The following is a 20,429-nucleotide window of genomic DNA, read 5'->3' as shown; positions in this document are numbered from 1 at the left end:
TCAGTGTGAGGTATTATAGGTGGGGTAGCTCAAACATGATAGAGTTGATTGGAGGACAGTCTGGGTTGTATGCTTCTACTACTGTTTGCATTTGGTTTGCACATCCTCCTATCAGAGAAAATAGTGTGTGGAGCATTGCTTTGTACTTCTCTGCCCACTTAAATGTTCTTGGATCTAAGGATTCTTATGATTCGCTTAGAATGCCAACATTTTTCAAGGATGCATTGAAGGTGAAGTATTTTCTCTGCCCTCCTGAAAATCGTTTGCAGTGACAGAGCTCAGAGTGAATTGCATATTTTCGTACTCTGGTCTCGGGCGTGTGGATGATTTGAGCCTTTTATTGGAGGTGGGGATGGGAACTTCACTCATGGGGTTGACGGCGTAGGTGAGTAGCAGACACTGGTTCACCTATCATATTAGTGAATCTGGTGGATTTTGTGGATAGAGCATTTGAGGTGCCAAAAGTAGTTCATCTTTGTCACTAAGGCAAACAATAAAGGAGACTACTTGAAAGCTCTTTTCCTTGGTATTCATTTTTCTCACAGCCTGAGGGGAAAAAAGCTGTTATCCAGTCTGGTAATCTTGACCTGATGCTTCTGTACCCCCTTCCTGACAGTAGTGGGTCAGAGAGATTGTGGGAAAGTTGGTAGGGATCCTCGACCATGTCTTGGGCCTTTCGTCACTAATACTCCTGGTAAATGCCACATATAGGAGGGAAGGAGGCCCTAGTGGCTGTTTTTACTGTGGTCAGATGTCAGTAATTTTCAATCCCTAATTGGGATACATAGTTCTTTTAGGAGTTCAGGAATGAGCGTGAAACTGATTCTTCACAATCACTTATTTTAAAGTGTAAACAAAGATAGAGATCAAAGTAATGATGAGAGACAAGAAATTAAAGAGATTCAAAGATTCTATATGGTGCTAAAAATCTCAGTTAGTTGTTCTGTTACAGCTGGAATTTTGTAGATTCAGTAGTTTGTTTCTGAACTTTGGCCATTGTTTTAGTTTGATCTTAATGAGTACTGTTCACGTTTAGACATCAGTCATTAGATGGTATGATTATAGACTTATAACCCAAATAGTTAAGACTTACAAGCCAATTTTTTAAAACAGGGCTTACATTAATTCTACTAACATCTAATTAAGATTATTTTTTAAAAAACAACCAATTCCAACACTGTCCTCTGCAGGGTCTTGGGTCCGATGCCTTGTAGCTTCTGTACCACACAATGAAACAACCAGACAGGACACTCTCAATGGTGTTCCTGTTGAAAGTTGTTAGAATGATGGCGGGGAGCCTTGCATGCATCAATCTCCTCAGAAAATGTAGACTTTGCTCTGCTTTTTTTGATCAGTAAGGAGGTGTTGTGGGTTAAGGTTAGATGGTTTGTTGCGTGAACACCAAGGAACATTGTGCTTTTCATTCTCTGCATGGCAGAGCCATTGATGTGCAAGGACAGTGGTTGACCCATGCCTTCCTGTTGTCCATAGTCATCTCTCTTTGTCTTGCCCTTGTTGAGACTCGGGTTGTTTCTCTTGTACCATTTGACAAGCTGATTTACCTCCTCTCTGTACGCTGTGCTTGGAAGCAGGTACAGAAGAGATGTCAGGGGTAAGTATTTTATGCAGAGAGTGGTGAGTGTGTAGAATGGCCTGCCAGCAGCAGTGGTGGAGGCGGAAACGATGGGGTCTTTTAAGAGACTCCTGGATGGATACATGGAGCTTAGAAAAATACAAGGCTATAGGTAGGCCTAGGTAGTTGTAAGATAAGGACATGTTCAGCACAGCTTTGTGGGCCGAAGGGCCTGTATTGCGCTGAAAGTTTTCTATGTTTCTAATTGTGGTAATTGAACTAACTGTGGATCCCAATTGCACTGACGCAGAATAACAAAACACCAGCAGTGTCATTCCTTTCAGAGATTTTGTTCAGAAACTTTAGGCCATGTAACAATCCAGTCATTTTTGTGTATGAATTAAAACAATTGTTCAGGTAGAATGGTTTCCAGTTAATTGGGATACATGGGAATCTGTGTATATTGGCCCAATTAAGTGGCTATCCCGATTAGCTGAAGTTTCATAGAAATCGTTTAAAAGGTATAAAAAAAAGACAAACTATTATATAATATTAACAAATCATGCATTTAAATGAAATGCAGAACAAATTAGAACACTACCAGTGCTACTACAGTACTATAAAACAGTATTAGTTCCTACTAGTGGAAGGAGTGCATCCAGAGTACTCTGCCACGTTCTTTTGCTTAAGTGTGCAAAATCTGTGCAAGCACCTAGTGCAGAATAATGGATGGCTTTCATTGCCTTCCAGCATGAAGTAGTGTTGTAATGCAACAATAAATATCCTGGCCTCCTGCGTAGTCACTAGCTCAAGTTCAGATGTGTCATCTTCATCACTTTTTAAAGTCAAAATTTTAAAAATAAATAAAAATCACTACTTTTTGAATCAGCATTCATAGGTCCAAATGGATAACATAACACAAGCACACATGACTTCTGCTATTTAAAAACTGTTCGTTCTACGCATGGTGTAGTGTTTAATGGCCTCACAACTGCAAACAACTGACGCAAATCAGAAGCTGTTCGGCAGTAGTCTCCTGTGCCAGTTAAGTGGCTTAGTGTTCCAAATAAACAAAGAGAATGAATCCTGGCTATCTTCTCCATTGGTTTTTGTTCTTTAAGAGTTGCCCCAAATTAATGGCTGCCCAATCATCCAGAATCCACAGTAATTGAAACTGGTTAAAATGTTGGTTATTGCTCACAGCTTTCTTTTCTGAGGAGAGGTGCTGAGAACAAGACTCCCTGTTTAAAGAGTGTTGTACAAAATTTTCAAATTTTTAGAAGTTATTTAGGATATTAGGATTAAAATTGCCAAGTTGAAAGTATTCTTTTACTTTCACATTTGCAAACTCTTTGCTTTTCTAAAGAGAGAAAACAACTATTTGAGGAGACGCCTATGGTGGTGATATGTGATCTCTCATGCCCCGCCACCTTCAATCAATTTTAATCAATATTGTGATGTTAATTTTGTTATTTATTATTAACAAAGTTCCACAATAAAAAGTTTGATTTATATTTAGATAAGATCAATTCTACATAAAGGGCAAATTTGTAACACATTTTTGTACATTGCATGAAAAATGAATCTTTCATTAAGCCAGTCTTTTTATAGATAATTTCCCCTTTAAAAGGTGTGCAACACCAATTGAATGGGTTGATACAGCTGGTTATCTTTCAATGACCAATTGAGATATGGAAAATTAACAGGAGATGCTTCAAGTCTAGGCAAAGTGAGTTTTATTCCCTAGTTGAGAAAGCCAAAGCTGAAATCCATGTATCTAAAAAGGGAATGAAGTCAAAATGGGCCTTTTGTTAATTATCATAGGTTTGTCTGATAAGCATTTGTCATCTACAATATATGTATTGACATGTGCTATTTGGCATGTGCCAGGAAATTTGCTGTCCTTTTATATTTCAGGTAAATGGTATGGTTATAATTTTGCCTTTGAGTTTTGTTATCATGAATTTTCCTAAATGGAAAATGTGTAATCAGTTTTGCAAGTCTTGATAAAGGGCTTGCATGTGTATTCTTTAACAGTGCATTGCCTCATCTGTGGTGCCTCAAATATAATCCATATGGTGGAAACACTCAGATGGACAGGCTGCATCTACAAATGAAGAAACTGAGTTGTCATTTTAGGTTAAAGCCACTGTTTCAGAGCCCTGTTTCTGTTTCCACAAATACAACCTAACCTGAGTATTTTCAGCATTTTTCTATTTGTTTCTGATTTCCCACATCTGAATTTTTTCATTGTTATTAACCCATAATTGTATGGTTATTGGGCTAAGACATGGAGCACAAGAGCCAAAGAAAATACAGACAGGATTTGGCCCCTGGGTCCCTCAAGCATGCTCCTTAAGCATTCAATATAATCATGGTTAATCTGCTTTAACAGTGACAATTCCATAAAGCCTCTTTCAAAGATATATTCAGCTCCCTTTCAAATACCTCCAAGGATCAAGCCTCTCCAACATTCAGGGTAGAGGAGTAAAGGGAACCACTACCCTCTTTAAAAAGAAATTCCTGTCGCCTCAGTTGCACCCTCTGCAACTGTGACCTCTCATTTGAGACTCCCAGTAATGGAAGCATCTCAGCATTTATTATGTGCCCTTACCAACTTGTATATTTTAATATGATCACCCCTCATTCTTCCAAAATTCTGAAAAGTAAAGAGCTTACTTTCTCAGCCATTTTTCATAGGATAACCTCTCATCCCATGAATTAACAATCAATATCTTCTGAATTGCCTCCAGTATTAGAATGGCCTTTCTTGAAGACAGCAATCAAATTTATATATAGGACGTGAGGTGCAGCCAGTACCCTGTTCAATTGTAGCAATGTTCCTCTATTTAAACTCCAGCCCTCTAGCAATGAAGGCTGGTGTGCCATTTGCCTTTCTATCTGCTGGCAGCAACTGCTTGCTAACTGCTTATGTCTTCATGAACAAGATCACTCATCCTTCCACTGCACTCCACTTACATTCAGTCCCTTTCTGGCTCTCTATTTTTGATTTGTTCTGCTGAAGATGGTGACAAATTCCTGCATTACTCTCAATATGCCAGGTTTCTACCCACTAAAACTATGTGTAACCTGTTCCAGAATTCAAATATCCTCATGGCAGCATGTCTCCTGTCTATTTTCACATCATTAACAAACTTGGATGTCTTGTATTCTGCCCTCTTCCTCCATGTTATTAAACCAATAATAAGTGTCAGGGGCTCAGACAGAACTGAACCTTGCAGCATTCCAGGAGCTGCATCTTTCCAGTATGACAAAGACTAATGTATTCTGATCTTAATAATCGATCTTTATTTTGCGTTAATGTGCAAAGGTACCATGATACCATCAATACCATGATCTTTTACCTTGTACTCCAGCCTTTCATATGACAAGTTATTAATTGCCCTCAGGAAATCTTAAATATTACGGCACACCTACAGGTTATCCTATGTTGATATCTGTAAAGAGCTCAAGCAAGTTTGTCAAACACGATGTATATTTCTTAAATAGAAAATGCTGGAGGAACTCAGCAGTTCGGGCAGCATCAGTGGAGAAGAATAAAGAGCTGGTGTTTTGGGACAAGACCCATCATCAGGTCCTGATGTAGGGTCTCAGCCTGAAACATCGGCTCTTTATTCTTCTCCATAGATGCTGTCTAATTTCTAGCATCTGCAGTTCTAGCATCCCTTATGTTTATGTATATATTTCTTAAAACTAAGTTGAACTGGTTTGATTATGCTATGCTTTTTTATAGCTATTTCAACTCTTAATTCCCTATCAATAAATATTAAGCTAACTATTACAGAACACTTACTTACAGGTTTTCCTATGTTTCCCACTTAATATTTATTGGTGGGAAAATAATTCCCTACTTTTTGTCAGTCTCCCTTCTTAAACAGTGGAATTGCATTTGTTAATCTGGTATCCTCCTGGAACATTGTTCTGAAAAATATTGGCCATTCAGTCTACTACCTCTGCAACTTCCCACAAACCTATTGAATGCAGGTCATAATATCCTAGCATCTTGTTTGCTTTTCCACCTATTTGTTTTACAATTATTTCATCCTTTATAGGAATAGTTACAGGTTCTTCTTTCCTATTTAAAACTTGCCTGTGTTATCCTTGAAATACTTGCATTGCCTTCCACTATTAAAATTGATGCAGAATATTGGTTTTTAAATATGTGCTACTTCCTTGTTTCCAAATGTAAATTCCCCAGTCTCACTCAACAGACAATTCCACACTTAGCTATTCTCTTCCTTTTGGTATATCCATGCTGTTTGTTTTGGTATTGCCAGCCAGTGTATGATCAATTTTCTCTCATAATCATGATCAATTTAATCAAAACTTCCAGTGCGCTGCTCTGCCACCAGCTTTATCTGCTTTGTAAGCTCTAAGCTTTGAATCAATATTTTCCTTGACATCCTTTGTAAACTATAAGGCATCTTTCTCATTGAGCTCCTCTTTCTGATTGATATAAATTTCTGAAATGGCTGCTTAAGTATCTGCAACTGCTCATCGCTTCACCCTTCCTTTAATTTTCTTTTCCCAGTCCACTCTTCTTTTGTTTCTTTGCAACTGCCCTTATTTAGTTTGAGGACACTGGTATTTGACCTGAGCTGTTCACCTTCAAACAGTGCCTGGAATTCTTCCAAGTTGTGATCTCTGTTACCTGGAGGATTTGAAACTACAAGATCTTTCATGAATCCTATGTTACTGCACATGAATAAATCTAAAATAGTTTGTTCCTGGATGGATTCTGTAATGTGTCACTCTGAGAAACAATCCACAAATTTCTCTTCCCTGATACCTACTGATACATTCAATAAATATGCAAATCAATATTACAATGGTGTAAAATATTAGTGAGACTGCACTTGCAATATTGTATGCCGTTTTGGTTGCATAGCTAAAGGAATGATGTCATTAAACTGGAAAGAGTACAGAAAATATTCACACGGTTGTTGCTGGGTCTGGAAGGGTTGAGATAAACGAAGACTGAATAGGCTCAGGCTATTTTCTCTGAAATACTGGGGCTGCAGAGTGATCTCAGCAGTATGTAAAAATAATGAGGGGCTTGGTTGAGATAAGTGGTCAGTCCTTCTCCTAACAGATGGAAATCTAAAACTAGAGGGGAAAGATTTAAAGGGGGCCTGACAGGCATCTTTTTCACACAGGGGGTTGGGTATATGGGACAAAATGCCAGAGGAAGTTTAACAGACATTTAGGTAAGGTGCATGGACTAGAAAGGTTTACAGAGATATGGGGCAAACACATGCGAATGAGACTAGCTCACGTATTCACCTTGTTTGGCTTGTGCAGGTTGGCTGAAGAGCTTATTTCTGTACTGTGTTAAACACTGGCGCTATTAAAATCATCGATGTTAACTTCATTTCCCTTCTCACATGCTTTACCTATTTCCTCATTTATGCTGCTTTGTCCTTTTATGATGCATCACCTTGGACCCATTTGTGACTTCTTTCCCTGCTTTTCCTTTTTCCTTCCAAAGTGATTTTGCATATTGAACCACTCACTAATTGATATCACTACACTCCACCATGCTGATGATCAAGAGATAGCTCTTACCTTCCAGAGAGTCGTAATTAGCTACGTATGTTACCATATCTCTTCCCTTTTCACTGATTCTTTTTGAGTATCAATATCCTGGAATTTTGAGTTAATAGTTGTGGTCACCCCTCTGCTTCTCCATTCCTCATGGTTAGTTTAAAGCCTAGTTTATTATCCTTTTTCCTTTAAAAAAAAACGATCTAGTGCTTTTCCTGGCATATATGATGAATAAGCTCTTCTTGGCCTCCCAGCCGGATACAGGTATCGATTTTAACCAGCGTTTCGATGACGTACTTGGCCATCTTCATCAGGGATGATGCTTGGGCATGTCTGGTCGAGTGCTATATATACCCCGTCATCCGAGTTTTGTCATCAAAACGTCAGTTAATATCGTTACCTTCTCTGGTATTTCGTATGGACTTCATGTGCGTATCTAGGTTTAAGATGACAGGGAAGACATTTAAAGGGTACTCGAGGAATAAATTTTCCATACAGAGTAGTTGTAATCTAGAATAAGCTGCCAGAGAAGGTAGCATTAGGTAGTGGGAAGCAGGAACAGTAGCAACATTTAAAAGGCATTTTGACAGGTACTTGAATGAGCAGGACATGGAGGGAATTAATGCTGGCAAGCTGGATTAAGTGGCATGGTGGTTAGTATAAATGCAATGGGTTGAAGGGCCTGTTTCTGTGCTTTACAAGGCCGTGACTCTATAAAAGATCACAGAGAAGAGCAAAGGAGTTCTCATTGTTCCCAGGTTATATTTGTACCTCAATCAATTACTCTAAAATACAATTCTTTGATGTAAGAAAGTTTGATATACAAGTTTTCACCAAAAAAAATTGACAGGGTTATGTGTCTTTAATTTCTAAAGCTCTAGTTTGCTCCAATAAATGTATGTGGTACCAAAATGCCCATAGTGCATTTCACCCATTTTTTTTATTGCATCACTGGTAAATTGCATGATTATTCTAAGTTAATTGGTCAACTGCCTCATTGATGTGCAGGGGACCTTGTGCAAGTTTGCGGCAATTTCCTACATTGCAACAATGACTATGCTATAAAAAGTTAATTCATTGTGAAGAATTTAAGGTAGTCAAAGCATAAGCATGGTACATGGAGCTTAGAAATATAGAGGGTTATGGGTAACCTTAGGTAATATCTACAGTAAGTACATGTTCGATACAGCATAGTGGGCTGAAAGGCCTTTATTGTGCTGTAGGTTTTCTATATTTCTATAAGGTCATAAGAAGTAAAAGGAGAAGTAGAAATATGGTCCCTTGAGTCTTCCCTACAATTGAATCTGATCATAGTGCTTGCTAATTCAATACACCTAGATTTTACAAATATCTTAAAAGCTTATCTGTCCCTGTCACTATAAATATTCCCTCTCTTGAAATTTTCATTTCTTTATATCAAATTGCATTACAATTCTGCCTATGAGCCAAGGATTTTACCTTCTTTGCTTTCTCTGTCACATCTGAATTTTGCATTTGACACCTTGCATCTGAAATTTTTAGGTGCAACTTGAAAACTTAACCAAACTTTTGGTTAGGAGAACCTTCTCCCATTTATAGAACAGCAGAATATCTTGTGGTGGATATTACCTCTTGGTCTCTCAATTTTGTTGTAGAACTATAAAACATTATTATGGATAATAGTTTTGTACTGTAAATAGAATGTAAGTGCTTATTTTCTAATTCCATTTCAAACGTCAACTGCTTGTGTACAGAAATAGCACCTCAATATACAATTGTAACACAAATTTGGAGGTAGAAACATTTGTGTTCTGTCAAAACAGGGATTCCCACCCTGAAATCCATGACCCTCTAGCGGTATTAATGGTATAAAAATGGTTGGGAGCTCCTGTGCTAAAGGATGAGCTAAAGAAGCAAAAGTGAAATAAGTGATCAAGTACCACTACACTCAAGTGTTAGTATCACATAAAGAAAATTAGATGATGTGGATACTGACGAGGAATATTATTAAATGCCATAGATGAAACTGAGACCTTATATTTAGCAATCCTGTGATTAAAATAGAGATATTCCTGTGACACGAGGAATCACGAGGGATATTTTTCCCATAGCAAAAAAAAGTTTTAATTTTCTTTGTACTTCTGTTCTCCACTAGCAGTCAGCATTAAATGCACTTGCATTTCTTCATTCCAACTCAACCCACCACCCACTGGCTTTTAAGTTTCTGTCATTGTCTATGAAAAGGGTAAATGTGGTCAAGGTACTGTAGCTTTAGAAAGTAGCTGATAACAAGGATTTTACTGAATATGTAGAATTAAATTTCTTATGTTTCTGTTTTGTACCAGAACAGTAGTAGTTGGTGTTAAGCAAGTAGCTCTGTAGTTGATTATTCAATTCTTAAAACAATAATACTAACATTAAGGCCAATTCTTCTGACAAAGTAGAGCATCCCTTGGTATTTATTTTCTAGTCCCTTGGCAGCATTTCACTATGCAAACAATTTTATATAGACCCTCTATGTTAACATCATAATGGAAAGTCACATTGTTCACCCTCAAGAGTCTCTTAAAACAACAGTGTTCTCTGTGCTCATTTTAGTTAACTACCTTTGTCATGCCGAGTGAAATTTCATTTGGGAAAAGAAATGTGACTGGAACCACAGAATTTCCTTTAGTTTTCTGAGCTTTTATCCAGTAGTTCAGTTCATAGCTTTGAGCATAGCTAACTGTAAGCAAGCATAACTTGGATGATACAATGATGTCCATTTTAATAGTGAGTATGAGAATTCTAAGAATAATATAGATGCTTGCAGAAAATACCAGGATTCGCTGTCTTTAATATCCAAAACACATCATCTGAGTACTTTCTGTTGTTAAACAGTCACTGTTTGTCATAATTACCTAGTGAAAATGACATTGTATTTAGAGTTTCCATTTGTATGTAGTTCAGTAGAGAAGTTCTAAAGTTAGCATTGTTTGGGGTCTTCTACAGTATTATCTCAAGAAATAAATAATCCTATAAGAATTGCAGGTACTTGCAAACTAGTAGATATTTTACTTTAAAATTTATGTTTTTGAGGTGTGAGTTATTGTCAGAACAGTAAACCATAGAAAAATTTTTAGGCCCAATAGAAGCAATATTGATGTGGATATCTGCATTTCATTCAGACAAAACTTAATATATTACAGATAGTAAGATGTTACTTTAAATGTTTGGTGTGGTATTTTAGCTTCTACCTAAGTTAGCACATTTCATTTTTTAAATTTTAAATTTTATAAAATATATTGGCATAATATTTGCTTTCTCTTATTTGCTGTTTTGAGAATTCTTTAGTGCCATTGCTGTTCAGCCTGCTTGAAGTTATTGTTGCTGACTGTCATGGACTTGATACCTAACAACAGGGGATTCTGCAGTGCTTTGAAAAGGAATTCAGGCTCCATAACTATTTTCCAACAATTTACTAAAAATTAAAAAGCAAAATTTTGAGGCTGAAAGAGTATTCATCCCCTTTGTAATTATTACAATAACTTTCCTCAAGTGCGATACTGTATATTATACTAACTCATCCAATTTGTTGATGTAGAAAATTGGAGTATCGCCTGTTTTCAATGAATTCATAAAAATAAATACCTCCTCTCTCTGTGAGGTCCAACAGTATGATAGATTTTCATTAGATCAAAGCAAAATGAAGACAAGAGCATTCAAAACAAGTCAGGGAAATCATAATAGTTTAGAACAAATCTGGGGAAGTGTACGAACGTAGCTCGGAGCTCCGTGCAATTCATTGTGAAAAGTGGGGAAATTATGAAACCACAGCCACACCGCGTAGATCAGGCTGCCCCTCTAAGCTTGGTTGCTGGGGAAGAATGGCACTTGTAAGAGAAGCTATCATGACACCAGCAGTCACTCTGAGTGAGCTGCAGAAGTAAGTGGCTGTAACTGGAGATGAAGCAATCTCTAAGGCCTTGCATAAAAAAGGTTATTTATGGAAGAGTGGCAAGGTAGAAGCCCCGGCTTAAAAAAAAGCATATTCTTGCCCATAAATACTTCCTAAAGTGTCTCTTAGAAGATACAGTCAGCCCTCCGTATCAGAGGGTTCTGCATCCGTGGATTCAACCAACCGCGGATCGGGAAGTTCTCTCTCCAGTACTTGTAGTTTGAGCATTACAATACAGTGTAACAACTATTACATAGCATTTCCATTGTATTAGGTATTATAAGTACTGTAATCTTGAAATGGTTAAAAGTATTACTCGTTGTTTGAGCATTGTTCGCCTCGAGTCTCGTTCATTCACTACTTGTTTTGTGAGTGAGAGGAAGGAGTTGAAGGCTAGTAAGAGATGGCTGGCTAGCTATGTAAAGTGCTACAGACTCAAGAACTTAAAGATCACAGGAGAATCTGCATCGGCTAATGCCAAGGCAGTATCAGCATTCCCAGAAGAGCTACGATGATTGCGTCTGTATTGAACATGTACAGACTTTTTTTTCTTGTCATTACTCCCAAAACAATACAGTATAATAACTACTTACACAACATTTACATTGTATTAGGTATTATAAGTAATCTAGAGATGATTTAAAGTATATGGGAGGATGTGCTTAGATTATATGCAAATACTACACCATTTTATATATGGGACTTGAGCGGAATTTGGTATCCGCGGGAGGCCCGGGAACCAAATCCCCATGGATACGGAGGGCCAACTGTACTGTAAGAGTGTAGAAGGAGGTCATGTGTTCAGAGAGACTACAGTAGAACTTCTTGGCCTCAACACAAAGAAGTACATGTGGCATAAATCTAATACTACACATCAGCCAGGTAACATCATCCCTACTGTAAATTATGATGGAGGTAACATTATGCTATGGAATGCTTTTCAGCAGCAGTGACCAGAAATCCGGTCAGGGTTAATGGAAAGATGTATGCTGCTAAATACAGAGAGATCCTGGATAAAAACCTGCTAACCTCTGCCAGAAAACTTAAACTGGGGGGAAGTTTGACTTTCAGCAGGATAATTACCCAAAGCGCACTGCTAAAGCAACCATAGAGTAGATTCAGATAAAGAAAATTGATGCCCTTGAGTGGCCCTGTCAGAGTCCTGACCTTAACTCAATCGACTGTCTCTTGCAAAACCTCAAGGTTTCTGTCCACCACCACTCTCCATCTAACCTGGCATAGCTTGAGCAATTTTGCAAGAAGGAATGGGCAAATCGTGCTCAATCATATTGTACAAAGCTAATAGAGACTTAAAAAAAAGACTCCTGGCTGTAATAGCTGCAAGAAATAATAAGAAAGTGGGGTGCATACTTTTGAAGTGCTGACATTTCAGTTTTTGAATTTTTAGTTTTTCATACTTTAATTCTCCTTGTTTTTTGGGGTTGTAATGTGAAAAATGGAGCATGTGATCCACTTAAAAATACTGTTAAATTAATCAAAATCCCTGGTTGTAATGCTCATGAATTACATGGGGGCTGAATACTTTTACAAGGCACTGTATGTTCCGATATTCAGGTAGGATTTTAGAGGCTGCTGACAAACACATTTGCTTTTTTGCTGATTGCAAAATTCAGGCCAGCAGCAGGACAATTGTGCTTGATGTTTTATTACCAAGGATGTCTGAAAGGAACAGTAATTGCATACATTGTTTTCTGCAAATATTCAGCAAAAATGTACTCGGTGATTAACAACATTGATCAGAAGATGAAGCTTTCTCATCAGATCTGTTTACCTAATCACTTGCATTGCTTTGTGGTGATAGAGAACAAAACATTGATGATACAGATTATACTATATATTAACTAGTTATAAAGAATCATGAGCTCAGCTTATATTAGTATGAGCGAAGAGATGAAACTGAAATACATCTGGTCTGTGCAGTTCATTATCATGTAATATGTGTATTTATTCATAGACATGAATTAAGCATCAATATAAAGAAACAAGATGTTACTATGTGAAATCAATGTTTGTCCAGTTTTCTAGTTGTACTTCCAATTTTTCTTCCTCATGATTTTTTTGTTTGCAATTTCATGCTTCAATCAAAAATACTCATTTTGAATGTCCAAACGTAGCACATAAACCATGTAGCAAACTTATTTAAATTCTTGCAATTCAAATTATATGATTGTTTTTCTAGTTCTGAAACAATACATTTTGCTGCTTTAGTGTAGCTTAAACTATATTCAAAGGATGCTAAAATGTAACTGGTATTTACATTGTTTTAATGCATGTACCACATTTAATTGTATTATCTATAAGATAACTATCACAATTTATTTGAATGCTACTTGAATCTACGTCTCAGTTGTAGCTATGTCGTCGTCATCATCATGTGCCTTGTTGTCTGATGTGGGCGATCATGGTCTCATGACCATGATTGTTCTTGGCAAATTTTCTAGAGAAACTGTTTTTCTGGGCAGTCTCTTTACAAGACGGGTGACCCTAGCCATTGTCAATGCTCTTCAGCGATTGCCTGCCAGGCATCAATGATTGCATAACCAGGATTTGTGATATGTGCCAGCAACGCTTACGACCATCCAGCACCTGCTCCTATGGTTTCACGTGACCCTGATCAGGAGACAAAGCAGGTGCTACACCTTGCCCAAGGGTGACCTGCAGGCTAACGGAGGAAAGGAGCACCTTACACCTCCTTTGGTAGAGACGTATCTCCACCCTGCCACCCAGTAGACGTGTACACATGCTTAATATTTCATTGTTTCTCCTTTCTAACATAAACTATGCATAAATACTGCCTATACAATTTTAAGAAATTTTCTATTAAATACTAATTGCATATTAGTTGCGTAGATATCTTTATTTGATCCTTATGCTTTCTGTGTGAATCATCATGATTGTGAGATAGTGTTTTTCATTTATTGTTTCCATCATTGAAGTCACACTTAACAATGAGAAAGTGAAAATATAATTCATTGTGAGTTTGCAGAGATTTAAAACTTACCTACTAGATGAAACCAGTAATCTGTATTCTTGGTCTGTCAGGGAATATTTTAATTTCCCAACATAGTAACATGTGGTGCTGGTCATTGATTTAGAGCTGCTGGCTTGTTTGCAGGTCTATGACTCATCTGTCTGTTATGAAGGAATGTTACATTAGCCTATTTTAAAAGTGAACTTCAGCAAATACAAGCCTTTTGATTTTTTTGTTCAGAAGTGAAAGTTATTGCCGAGAGATGCTCAATTCCTGCTTTTAAAATTTTGCCAATAAACATATCAAAAATTTCTCTTAACCTGTATGTCTATCTAATTTTGTCACAAATGAACATAGACAACTGTTTCTGTATGCCAGGTTTTCTTTCCAATATTTGAAGTTTAAAGGAATATACAATATAGCTGTTAAATATTGAGTGCTTTGCCAAGTTAGATTTAAAAAATCACAATTTAAGATGATTTAAGATTTAACAAAGTTAACAAATCAGTACTTATTGCCCGTTACGCTGCTGGTGTTTCAGGTAGCAATAAAGGTCCTTCATCTCTGTTTGTATAGAAGGATTCTTTGTTGCTGTTTCTGTAACAATTGTTTTTTTTGGCCAGTCAGGGTTATTGGCCCTGGGCGAAACCCCCGAACCCGGAGGACTGGTGGGCCACTCTTAGTCTTGCCTCTACACTTTGACCTTTTTTGTTTGACAAGAGTCAAAGCTCAAGGTCGTGGCTCCAGTCAACATAGCTTTCTGGGTCATTGAGGCATGCAAGTCTCCAAACCCTATGACAAGGTTGTGGTCCTTTTTGAAGGTCTGCTGTACAGTGCAGAACTACAAGATGTGCTGGAGGCCAGGGGCCAGCATATCTAAGATCTGGTCCTACTTTATGCCTACTTTATTTGAATGCAATCGACAACTTTAATTAAAGAAGGTAATTTTCCCAATTCTATTTTACATGTGTTTTTAATTTATTGAAATCAATCTTTTTAATTTAATGAAAATTTTTATCTTTAATTATTTTTAAAAGTTTTAAAAAATGTACATTTAAGTTGTTCTCAGCACCTTTGAACATCAGAAACATTTAAAAGAGATAATTACCTTTAACAGCAGAAAGTTGTCAAAGGCTGTCACTGCTGGATATGGCGTATCTGGATCAACTGCCAGAGACTTTGATATCACTTCGATATCAACCTGCTCTGAACCAGGAATGGCTGACAGCAGAAGGCCTCAAACCCTGCCCATTCCATGTGCCATAGCTGGTTCCACATTAGTGTTGCTTAGTTGGTCAGATTAAGCATGAACCTAGCCTGTTGCTTGGCAGTATGAGTGCTGAATTTGTTCTAAATGAACCAATAAATGGATGCATATTTATGGCAAGAGCCCACCTGTTTAACTGATCATGAACAGTTGGAGTGTGCAGTACAACTACCAAAAATGTACAGCTGATGATGTGCTCACTGCTCATGCCAATGCCAATGCTATAACCTCTGACAGCCCTCCACAGTATCCACAACACCTCTAACCTTTGTGTCATCAGCAAACTTACTAACCCATCCCTCCACTTCCTCATCCAGCTCATGTATAAAAATCACGAAGAGTAAGGGTCCCAGAACAGATCCCTGAGGCACTCCACTGGTGACCGACCTCCATGCAGAATATGACCCATCTACAACCTCTCTTTGCCTTCTGAGGACAAGCCAGTTCTGGATCCACAAAGCAATGTCCCCTTGGATCCCATGCCTCCTTACTTTCTCAATAAGCCTTGCATGGGATACCTTATCAAATGCCTTGCAGAAATCCATACACACTACATCTACTGCTCTTCCTTCATCAATGTGTTTAGTCACATCCTCAAAAAATTCAATCAGACTCGTAAGGCACGACCTGCCCATGACAAAGCCATGCTGACTACTCCTAATCATATTATACCTCTCCAATTATTCATACATCCTGGCTCTCAGGATCTTCTCCATCAGCTTACCAACCACTGAGGTAAGATTCACTGGTCTATAATTTTCTGGTCTATCTCTACTCTCTTTCTTGAATAAAGGAACAACATCTGCAACCCTCCAATCCTCCAGAACCTCTCCCGTCCCCATTGATGATGCAAAGATCATCGCCAGAGGTTCAGCAATCTCCTCCCACAGCAGCCTGGGTACTTGTCATCTGGCCCTGGCGACTTACCCAACTTGATGCTTTCCAAATGCTCCAGCACATCCTCTTTCTTAATATCTACATGCTCAAGCTTTTCAGTCTGCTGCAAGTCATCACTACAATCACCAAGATCCTTTTCCATAGTGAATACTGAAGTAAAGTATTCATTAAGTACCTCTGCTGTTTCCTCCGGTTCCATACACACTTTCCCACTGTCACACTTGCATGTCTTACCTTCTTGCTCTTCACATACTTGTAGAATGCCTTGGAGTTTCCTTTAATTCTGCCCACCAAGGCCTTCTCATGGCACCTTCTGGCTCTCCTAATTTCCTTCTTAAGCTTCTTGTTCACTTATTGAAAGAAATTCCAATATTGCATGTATTTGTTGGAAAAAATATGTGGACATTTAGCTGCAATCAAACGTTTCCAGTACCTGTTGATCAGTTCTGCACATTGGCTTAGAGGAATTTTAGGCCATTCCTCCTTATAAATCTGCTTCAACTCTGGGATGTTGCTGTGCTTCCTTGCATGAACTGCTGCTTCAGATCCTTCCACAACATTTCTATAGGATTAAGGTCAGGACTTTGATTCAGCCATTCCAAAACATGAATTTTCTTCTTATTAAATCATTCTTTTGTTCATATACTCTTGTCTTTCAGACCATTGTCTTGTTGCAGTATCCACCTTCTATTCAGCTTCAGGTGATGGACTGCTACCCTGACCTTCTGTAAAACATCTTGATACAATTTTGAATTCATTGTTTCCTCAGTGATTGTGAGGCAGCAAAGGAGCCCCTAATCATGATGTTCCTTCTACCATGTTTCACAGTTGGGATGAGGTTTTGGTGTTGGTGTGTAGTGCCCTTTTTCCTCCAAAGATAGCAATGTGCATTTCTGCCAAAAAGTTCAACTTTTGTCTGATCTGTCCACAGAACACTGTCCCAGAAGCATTGTAGAACTTCCGAGTGGTCTTCTGCAAACTTGAGACGTGCAGCAATGTTTTTGTTTGGTGTTTCCTCTATGGTGTCCTTCCATGAACACCATTCTTGTTGTGTTTTTTTCTTATGGTGGCTACATGAACAGAGACTTTAGCAAGTAGTAGAGATTTCTGGAAGTCTTTTGTTGTTACCCTTGGGTTCTTTTTTACCTCCTTCAGCATTGCACATGATCCCTTTGGTGTGATCTTTGCAGAATGCCCACTCCTAGGGAGAGTAGCAACAGTACTGAGTTTCCTCCATATGTAAACATTTTCTCTTACTGTGGACTGATGAACACTCAGGTTTTTAGAATTGCTTTTGTAGCTTTTTCCAGCTTGATGCATCTCTACAGTTCTTTTAAGGTCCTCTGAGAGGTGCACATAAACGGACCTTTCTTGAGAAGAGTAGGCTCTATCAGGAACCTGTGTCTTTTTTTGTAAGGCAGCACACCTCTACAACCCATATCTCTAATCTCATCTCATTGATTGGAGCACCCTACTCCAAGTAGCTTTTGTAGAAGGCACTACCCCAGAGGATCCTTTTCTGGTTGGCTGCCAGTGACTAGTGGTGTTCCGCAGGGTTTGGTGTTGGGACCGTTTCTTTTAATGCTGTATATCAATGATTTAGATGATGGAATAGATGGCTTTGTTGCGAAGTTTGTAGATGATACAAAGATTGGTGGAGGAACAGGTAATGTTGAGGAAACAGGTAGGCTGCCGAGGGCTTGGATTAGGAGAATGGACAAGAAAGTGGTAAATGAAATATAATATTTGAAAGTTCATGGTCATGCATTTTGGTAGTAGAAAAAAATGTACTGGCTATTTTCTAAATAGGAAGAAAATCCAAAAATATGAGATGCAAAGGGACTTGGGAGTCCTTGTGCAGAACACCCTAAAGGTTAACCTGCAGGTAAAGTCGATGGTGAGAAAGATAATGCAATGTTAGCATTCATTTCAAGAGGTCCATAATACAAGAGCAGGGATGTGATGCTGAGGCTTTATAAGGCGCTGGTGAGGCCTCACCTTGAGTATTATGTACAGTTTTGGACTCCTCATCTCGGAAGAGATGTGCTGGCATTGGAGAGGGTCCAGAGGAGGTTCACAAGGATGATTCCAGGAATGAAATTGTTATCATACGAGAACATTTGATGGCTCTGGGTCTGTACTAACTGGAATTTAGAAGGATGAGGGGGGATCTCAGTGAAACCTTTTGAATGTTGAAGGGCTAGACAGAGTAGATGTGGAAAGGATGTTTCCCATGGTGGGAGAGTCTAGGACAAGAGGGCACAGCCTCAAGATAGAGGGGCATCTATTTAAACCAGAGGTGCAGAGAATTTTTTTCAGCCAGAGGGTGGTGAATTTATGGAATTTGTTACCACAAGCAACTGTGGAAGCCAAGTCTGTGGGTGTATTTAAGGCAGAGTTTGATAGGTTCTTGATTGGACACATATGAAAAGTTATGGGGAGAAGGTCGGGGAGTGGGGCTGAGGAGGAGGGAAAGGATCAGCCATAATTGAATGGCAGAGTAGACTCAATGGGCTAAATGACCTAATCCTGCTCCTATGACTTATGGTCTTATGGTTGCCATACCTTTTCCAACAAATACATGTAACATTTCGTCATTTTTCTAAATAAATAAATAAATGAACAAGTATAATATTTTCTGTGTTATTTATTTAATTGGGATCTCTTTATCTAGTTTTAGGACTTGCATGAAGATCTGATCACATTTTAGGTCGTGTTTATGTAGAAATAGAAAAAAATTCTGCAGGTTTCACTAACTTTCTAGCGTTGTAGCAGTTCAGTATAAAATCAGAAAATGATGGAAGTACTTGGCAGGACAGGCAATCTCTTTGGGGAGAAAAACAGAGACAGGGCTTCAGGTTGGTGATTGTTTTTTCAAAACCCTTGATATTATACTGTTGAAATGTTTTGTAAATGATGTGCAATGATTATAATTAAGTCCCCAAAAATATAGGATGTGTTAAAATGGATGTTGTAACGCCACCTCCAACAATAAGATAACACTTGAAGACCTCCATTTTTTTTAAAATTCAGACATACAGCACGGAATAGGCCCAACTGGCCCTTTTGAGTCACAATACTCAGCAACCCCCGACGACTCCGATTTAACCTAACCTAATCAAGGGACAATTTACAATGACCAATTAACCTACCTGGTACAACTTTGGACTGTGGGAGGAATCCGGACCACCCGGAGAAAACCCATGCATTCCACGGGAGGATGTACAGAGGCTCCTTTCAGAGGGCACTGGAATTGAACTGTGTGCTCCAACGCTCAAAGCTGTAATAGCGTTGCGCTAATCGCTATGCTACAGTGGTGCACTGTGGATTGTCAATTTAATAGCAGTAACCTTTCATAGCTTTTTGAAAGAAATATGTTGCTTTCAGTTGATTTTAATGCTCCTACTTGACAAAGTTTATTAATAAAGTGTATTTTATTTGAATTAGCTGGCTTTGTTTTAAAATTTATGGTGAGAAATTCCTGCTGTTAAATTTGAATATCCCAGATTTCCCAACATCTGTACAATGGTGGATTGTGGTTTGACAAAATGTCTTCAAAAATAATGTAACTTTGGAATCCTCTATTATTTTTCAGCAGAATATGTTTAGGGCATAATCAGTTTTAACATTATTTACATATGAACATGAACTTATTAATGTCTGAGTTAACAGATCAGTCAGAAATCTGAATTGGCAGAATATTGTTAGAATGACTTTTAACAACATTCACCTACAACTAATCAAACTTATCTCTAAGTTCCTTATGTTTGAAAATGTTTTGCTTGCCGGAATACATAAGCAAAAATTTACAAGTCTGGGAATCTGAAATAAAAATAGAAAATTCCTCATACGTTTATTGGGTCAGACAGCATGTGTGGAGTCATACATTTCAGTTTGATAATTTCATATATCAGTGTATTGTTCATCATTAATTTTTCTTTAAAATTTAAGTCCATTTTACCATTTGAATGTAATTGCTTTTGAATAGCTATTATGCACAACATTTCATATGAATTGGTACATATGTTCAAAGCATTTCTTCACCCTATTATTTGTTGCAAACTAGTATGTCAATTAATAAAAAATGAATAATCCTCTCATGTATGCTAAAAAAGAAATCTATAAAATGGGGTAGCCTGTAATCAATATAAATACTCTTTGAATCCAAGTACTTGAATCACCTCAATTTAACACAACTTATTGGATTGTCACTAGGTAT

General features: G+C 38.0%; 1 protein-coding gene across 9 annotated transcripts in view; it reads left to right on the top strand.

Annotated features, from left to right (window-relative positions):
• cnot2 (CCR4-NOT transcription complex, subunit 2) overlaps positions 1–20,429 on the top strand; it is a 162,057-nt gene that overhangs the window by 113,536 nt on the left and 28,092 nt on the right. The gene's annotated exons all lie outside the window — the stretch shown is intronic.

Source organism: Hemitrygon akajei, chromosome 10 (genome assembly GCF_048418815.1).
Source record: "Hemitrygon akajei chromosome 10, sHemAka1.3, whole genome shotgun sequence".
NCBI lineage: Eukaryota > Metazoa > Chordata > Chondrichthyes > Myliobatiformes > Dasyatidae > Hemitrygon > Hemitrygon akajei.
This window is presented reverse-complemented; position numbering and strand designations above follow the sequence as displayed.